At 35.9% G+C, this 8202-nt stretch overlaps 1 long non-coding RNA gene across 1 annotated transcript; it reads right to left on the reverse strand.

The window, feature by feature from the left end:
- Positions 1–1530: 1530 nt before the first annotated feature.
- Positions 1531–4848, reverse strand: LOC134802552 (uncharacterized). Its single transcript, XR_010145867.1, has 4 exons — positions 4081–4848; positions 3444–3575; positions 1969–2104; positions 1531–1596 (listed from the first exon to the last, which is right to left on the reverse strand). It is a non-coding gene; the product is annotated as an uncharacterized LOC134802552 (long non-coding RNA).
- Between the last annotated feature and the right edge of the window lie 3354 nt (positions 4849–8202).

The following is an 8202-nucleotide window of genomic DNA, read 5'->3' on the forward strand; positions in this document are numbered from 1 at the left end:
AGTGGCCGTCCCTACAACGTAGTATCAGGATTTTTTTTAACTCTGCCTATGTTACTTAATATCAGTTTTTTTTTAAATGCCTAGGTAACTTAGTAATACATAATATGTATGTTAGAGATAGTTCGAAAAGTGTATACATATTTATGAATTTTATGATACTGACTATGTATTATTAACAGTATAAGTGTCTTGGCATCTTGCAGCTGTAAACTTATACTTAGTGTTTGCCTGAATAAATAAAAAATAATAAAGAACTGCAAATCAGTGTCCATAACACTAAGTTACCTTTTAATATCCCAAATGTTAGCTCTATAGTGGAGCGCGCCTTATTTTGTATGGCGTTATAGCCTCGGGGATTCTTCTGCGGCGCCGGTTGCAGAAATCATAAGGTGTCCCGTGTTCCCGCAGTGGATACCCGGAGTCTTCTAAAATTATAATAAGCACATTATATTAATAGTGGGTTAATATCTGCCTAAAAACCATCGCTGGTGTTACGGAACCTTTCCTGAAGGCCGCAATGGAAACATTTATTTGTAACTAAGGGGCTGTCCATAAATTCCATAAATTACGTCATCGATTTTTGACGATTTTTGACCCCCCCCCCCCCCCTATAATCATCCAAAAATCATGCTTCAAATGACCCCATTTCCTCCTACTTCATGCTACCGTCATCCGATGTCCAGACCCCCCCCCCCTAATTTGAAATGACGTAATTTATGAATAGCCCCTAACACAAACAAACGAAGAGTCTCTCACCCTAAATGCATATACAATAAGCGGCAATTATTGCCGTTCTGTCAGGGATAATAATATAAAATAAGACAATTATATTCCTATTATTTCCGTCCTCCACATTTTGCAACTAGAATTAGACCAAGATAAGGCTGCAACGATATTGATAGCATGCACAGTGTAGGTAAGTGTTATTTATGCGTCATAATTTCAGAAGTTTGACGTTTAAAATAACAGTTGCACTGCGTGTGCTATCAGAATTATTGCAGTCTTCTCTTGGTCTAACTCTAGGGTCATTCGAAATATTTCGTAAATAGTTTCCGTGATGAGCTAAACCTTTTAGCAGCCAAGGGCCACATAAGTACATAGTTGTTAACAATGTTGAAGTGGGCCGCACTTTATTAATATTTGTGAATTTATCAGATATTGTCGTTTGTCAATATTACATACAAAATAGCCAGCAAGGCTCGCGGGCCGGGCTGCAAGCGAAAGATTAGCAGGCCGCATGCAGCCCGCGGGCCGCCTGTTGCCGACCGCTGCGTTAAACCATTAATGAACCCCTGACGTAACATGTGCATCTATGTCTGTCTGTAGTACGTAGCCCCCAACACACACATACACTCACACAGGCTCATTGATCTTACTGTAGGATCGTTTAGTGTATGATTAAGAACACAATATATATTTATATAAATTATTAAGTTATAACATACCTACCTACCTAATGTGCGCTATTTCGCTGGTACCACATGCCCGCTGCTCGAAGTAGTCTTGACTAATGCCAATGCTACATATGAAGGCGTCGTGGGTTGCCCTGCCGTACGACGCGTCCATGTTAATGATGTAGTTGACTTGTTCCCATATCTGAAAACCGAACGTTACATAATGTTAATTTATATTTCACCATAGTACGAATTTAGTTAGCTTAGCTCCCTTTTGCTTGTATTGTACAATTCTAATTTATTCCTATTTTTTCAGTCATCCACATTTTACATCTAGCGTCATTCGACAATTTTGTAAATCATTTTTTCCATGATGCGCTAACTAAACGATTAATTGATTGTGTGTGTGTGTGTGTGTGTGTGTGTGTGTGTGTGTGTGTGTGTGTGTGAATTAATAAAAATGAACACACACACACACACACATACACACACATGCTTATTAATATTACTGTGGTATCGTAGTGCGTGATTAGAAACACCAAATATATTTATATAAATTATAACACATACCTACCTAATGTACACTATTTCGCTGGTGCCACACATGCCAGCTGCTCGAAGTAATCTCGACTAACGCTGTTGCTCCATATAAAGGTGTCGTAGGTTGTCCCACCATACGACTTGTCCACGTAATTGATATGATCCCGTATCTGAAAACCAAACGTCAGTTGTTGTTAATTTCTTTTTCACTTTAGTAAGAAGTTACAAATAAAGGAAGTCAAATTCAAATCATGAATATTTTAGAGTAGGTATACAGTAGTATACACATCTTCTATAAAGTCTGAAAATAAGTAATGTAAGGCTTAGTAAATTAAATAAATTAACAATCCATACTTTCATACTAATATTATAAATGCGCGTAAAAGTGTGTCTGTCTGTTACCTCTTGACGCTTAAACCCCTGAACCGATTTGGACTAAATTTGGTATGGATATAGTTTGGGCCCCGAGAAAGGGTTACTTTTTTTCAATCATCGTCATCATCCCACGCAGACAATGTCGCGGGCAGAAGCTAGTAATTAATAAATATCTTGGACACGGCGCGTATAGTACCTACGTCGATTCCTCTCACTGCGGCCTTGACCACCGGCAGCTTGGGCCTTGCCCCGCTGCTGGCGGCATTCTAGGTTAGTTTTTTTAATAATATGTTTATATATTTTTTATTGTTTTGTGATTTTTTTATATTCTACTTATATATTCAAATCGTAAAAACCTAAAAGCTAAGACACAAATCGACCTAGTCCAATAGAAAGCTAAATAAAGCTTGTATTGTGAGTACTAAATGAAGATATAATTATACAATAGATAGAATAATATAAAACATTCATAACTCCGGATCATATATCTGTGATAAACACAGAAATAAATACCTTTACCAGGATTCGAGCTCGAAAATTCCTGTTTTATTGACGGGGTCACTACCGACTGGGCTAAGAGCCAGTTTAAAATTAAAATATTTTGGGATTAGAATAAACTGGTTAAGATTATTATTTCACAAAATTATTTTAACACACATGGAAAACATGAAATATACTGATCAATATATCAACCTCCTAACAGGATAAAGAGGCAATCTTTTTTTATAAGGTACACTAAAGAGACAACTTTCAAAACATTATTACAATAGTAAACAGTAGTATACATAAGAGGTAGGTTTTTTTATAAAATTGCCCTTCAAAACAAGCACAGAAATAGACAAGCTGTTTTAGCTGCTTCTATTAGACTAATAATAATAATATATCTGCCGGAAATAAAATTGCGTATCATTTTATTAGGCAGTCGTCCGTTTTATACCATTTATATCCCTTAGCTCAGTACTTATCATCACCATCGCTTGCACGCATTAGCCTAGTTAATTTTAGATACCATCAACTCTCAATAGTCCTTACACCCTGGCGGATGCTGCCTCTGCGTGTGTTCCATGACGCGGGCAAGGGCAGCATCCGCTCGGTTTACCCCTTACATTTCATTAAGTGTCAAAAGGGACTCACGTGTTGCCTACGGCTCCGCGCACGCCTACCAAAGGTCCGGAACACCATTGTTCCGTGATGGAAAAGATATACAAGAAGCGGTCTTCATATTCCTATGGCCCATGAAGGGTCACATGTGTGCATCGAAAACCCCTGGAATGCAGAATGAAATTATTAGTACTTAATTTATGAAATATGATATAAGATTAATGTGCATTACTTCTAATGTACAATGTATGTATAACTATTTTTTTGAGAAGAGCCCTACTTAAGTACTACTTAGCATCAATTATGTATATATGTAAACTTCTTTTAGAATTGGGTAGATACGTAATTATTGTATGTAGGTAAGATTACCTACATATAAGGAACACTGTGTATAGATAGAGTGGGGGCTAGAACAACCTTAACTGTAAATGTTTTATGTATTTATTTATTTTAACATTTCAATCAGGTAAGAAGACCCATATATTACAAATACAATTTGACTGGACAATTCTTCTTTTTAAACCCAAGATTTTTTTTTAACAATATCTATCAGTATATTTTATAAATTCATATTCATTCATGGTATATTAAGTAGTGTGTGCCAGGTACTCACAGTATTATTTTATCTGATATGAGGTTATTATAAATAATGTAAACAAATTTCACTTACCCGGCTTTAATGATAGCCCATACTGATAAGACCGGGGTAATTTAGCAGTTGGACACCGCTTGCTGAGAAACAGGCATCCATTTGGTCCCGGCCCACTTCATGTTGATAATCTGCCTGCCATAAAAGTTTAAATGGAAAAATAACGTAGAAGTACACTACTTTGCGAACAACTCAGTTTGAATCTCGGCATTATGTATTTATTTATGTGATGAGCACAGATATCTGTTCCTGAGTCATTTGGTGTGTGTTTTCCATGTGTGTATTTATTATATATCACAACATAAGCCTTCTTGAGCTTATTGTGGGGCTTTGTCAATTTGGGTAAGATTGTCCCATAACATTTATATACATATATTATTAAATTAATATCTTCTGTATAATACAAAAATACATTCTATCAAATGGTATATTATTTTAATTAGATACTGACAGACACTACATAGCTTCCCATGAAGGTAGAACTTTGAATACTTGAAACATACATCTTGCAATGCTCTAGACCTTTTATTGTGAATGTTCAATGTTTTGACTATTTGATTAATGACTTACGAAATAATCTAAAACGTATACCTTATTGAACAGGGTCCTACAGCTATTTCGTCGTGGATGTGGAAATATGCAGCGTGGTATTTACAAACTCCGCGTCCAGAACTTTCACTTAGCGGAATTTTTATCGCATTAGGCATCTATAGAAGCGGCTTGTTGCCGGATTTCTTCAGCCAGGTTCTCTTGCGACAGAAACATCTTTGTAATAGTTCACAAACAAACAGTACAATTTCACGCAGCACGACACAATCAACTATAATAATAAGATACACGAAGGGCATGATACCCTATTATGACAGAATAAAATTGCCTGGTCATGAAATTGAAAAAACAGGAGCACTGCTTTGAAACTGCGAGTTGATCGAGCATAATCCCCAAATATCTATTTATTCATCCCGCTGCAGTGCTCAAAAACCGAGGACATTCAAAATATTTGCAAAACAATGCGCGGATTCACTGCCACAAAAACGGGATAAAAAGCTGAAAGGTGAGTTATCTGGCAGCACTGTGATAAACGAAAGAACAACGTTAGCTCTTGAGGTAACGTGTGTTTTGACAGTTCTTTACGAATTTCGTGCTGTCAAAAACTCCGAAAATTGCGTTTCGCGGTAGGTCTATGGAACGATATTCGATCCATAATCGTCTTTCGAACGGGCCGCTCGATGACGGCTGTCTTCGCGGTAGCAAACCGTGTTTTATCTGTCAGAATTGCCCGCAATTGACGATTTTCGGTATTCGCGGTAGCGCTGCAGTATCAGGGGCCCTACCGTGAAAATCGAACTATAGAGCGCCATCCGCACGTAAATTAGTTCGAACGAACCAACTGAAGCCTACCGGGAAACTCTTTCGTTTTGGCTTACGTCTTTCGAATCCATAGAATTGACCGACGTGAATGGAATGAACGAACCTAACGTTAAGTGTGCATCACACTTCACATCCTACGCTGGGACATTAAACCGGTAAATTAATAATTTACTTAAAACTGAGTTAGATATACTTAAATAATTAGTTTTACGTACTTATAACATACAATGATACTAAAAACCTTCGTAGAATAAGTTTTAATACCAATTTAACCTTTTTTGCTGTTTGTCGAATATAATTTTAATAGATTAAGCAGTAGTGTCAAGACTGTCAATGTCAAATTCATTGTTTACTGTCTCATGGCTGTCTTGATGTCGCCGATGTTTGTCTGTTGTACCACATATTTTAATATTATAAAATTTGTATTTACATTGAAAAGGTAAGAAAATCTTTATCTTGTCTTTAAAAAAAACTTTCTAAGCCGAAGAAATTACCGTTATAATTGAAGTACTTGACGAATTTTTGAAACTATGTATCACAATGTACCTACTTTTGATTATTTTAGTTGCTTTTAAACATATAAATTACTTCCTAGTACCCGATGACTTTCGAAACTACATATGTAGTTTCATTGCATACTTTTGGTTACTCTCGCTCGACTTATGAAACAAATAAGAATAAGATACTTGTTAAACAGTGAACAGTTGTAGTTTTTACATAAAATAATTATTTTAGCAGTTTAAAGGATAATTTTCAATCTACCTATTATTAATATTTTCTCAAAAGTAATTTATTTTATTACTTTGTAAGTTCTTAAGGTCAAATAGTCTATTGATTGTCCGCGGCTCCTGTAGCCGGTTATTTTAGAAAAATATGCTCTAATTCATGTGTTTTTTTAGTTCCAGACTAGTGGGAATCACAATGGACCTACAGTGAGCACCCTGGCAAGGAATATGTTCAAGCTTATAGCTTCCAGCTATTGCTGGAAAATGGAAATTTCTATAATGATATGGAGGCCAACAAAGGTAGGCATTTTTACTGATTTAAATCACAGTAACGTTTCGTACTCATGAAACTATCCTGATTGTGTATGAGATAATCTACGATTTTCTTTCACTTTCATACTTTCTTTGAAATAAAAGTGTCTGCCCAACGCCAACTAGGTACATGGGTACCTACTTACCTAGATGCCAAGTAGGCTAGCTACATACTTATATATCCTATACGTCATGCTTTAAAGGTCTACAAATGTCTAAATTATAATAAATAAGAATAATTAGATTTGACATATAAACTTAATTTCAATTTCACACCGTTCACTGGAGTATGGTTTAATACAATAATTTGTATATATCTAAATATAATTCTTGTTTTTATTAACATTTCCACAGACTCCAGAGCATGTCTGGCAGCGCCTCATAGGGCTATCCTGCCCTCGACTCCCAGTCTACCAGCCGCGCCGGTCCGTCGCCTAATCACAACTCCAACCCGGTCAACCGCAACAGGAGCCACAAGAATGTGAGGTGGTGCTGGAGATGAAGGTGATCGAAGCCAACGACCACTTATACACCCGCGAACTGATGCGGTGGAAAAAACTTTGGTCTTTTTTTAACATTAATTTTATAACTTTATTTGCTTAGACTGATTTGAAATATTCTTTATTGAAAGTGTATAATGTATATAGAGATTTGTCCGATTTTTGTTAAAATAAAAAATAATAAAATTATACGCAAAGTATATTTTATTGAATTTAGCTATTTTTATCAGTACACGGAAGCGTCGCGACTATATCTCGCGGATCGTCGGGCAGTGGTCGAACACGTAGTTGGGAGATTTTCAATAAAAAGTTTGTCTTCACATTAACATTGTTTTATTTATTAATTTGTGTAAAAAATTTAACAATTTTACCAGGCTAAGGGTTAAGGGTTATATTTCCCACGTATGGCACTTCAAACATCTGTTCTATTTTTGATGAGTAAGACATTCAATTGTCATTTTCGAAATGTTAGCCTGGTAAAGGGTTAAAATTGTATAATTATATTTTAAATATTAATATAATAAAATTTGGGACTAGCTGAATGCAGCACATGCACAAACAGGCGGCAAATGGGCAGAAGCTTCCTCCTCCTCCCTTATTGTCTACATTCGAAAAGAGTTAGTCAGACCAATATATTAAGCGATTTTTATAGCACAGACGCGCAAATGTTATTTAAATACATAATTTCATAGAAATTTGGAATTTAAAATACACTTGCACGTTTGTGCTATAAAAATAGCTGCATACTTATCTTGGTCTCACTCTAATGTCATTTACATATTATTGACTAATCATTGACTATGTTTATTTGCACATACAAGAGTAAGAAATAAAATAGCCTACCTAACCTTATAAAATTATTTATCATAGGTACATTTATAACCGTTTCGGTGCGGTTGGCACGACAGGCGTGTCATCAATGATTTCAACGTGTGGCGCATGACACGACAGGCGTGCGATCATATTCTATGGCGTAAGGCACGCCTGCCGTGTCATGAAATAATTGTTCGCCGCCACAGCCAAAAGTTTTCGAAGTTTACACAACTCAGATATAATATAACATTTAGATTTTTACATTACAAGTCTTATATATTTCGTTCGTGTGTAATTATTCCTTTACGAGTAACATGTTTGCTTATCGTTATATACTATACTACTACACTGATTGTTTTGTAACAAAATTCTGCCATGGAATTTTGAACAATACATACATCTTAAAAAATAAACACACGCAT

This window comes from Cydia splendana, chromosome 24 (genome assembly GCF_910591565.1).
Source record: "Cydia splendana chromosome 24, ilCydSple1.2, whole genome shotgun sequence".
Lineage (NCBI taxonomy): Eukaryota > Metazoa > Arthropoda > Insecta > Lepidoptera > Tortricidae > Cydia > Cydia splendana.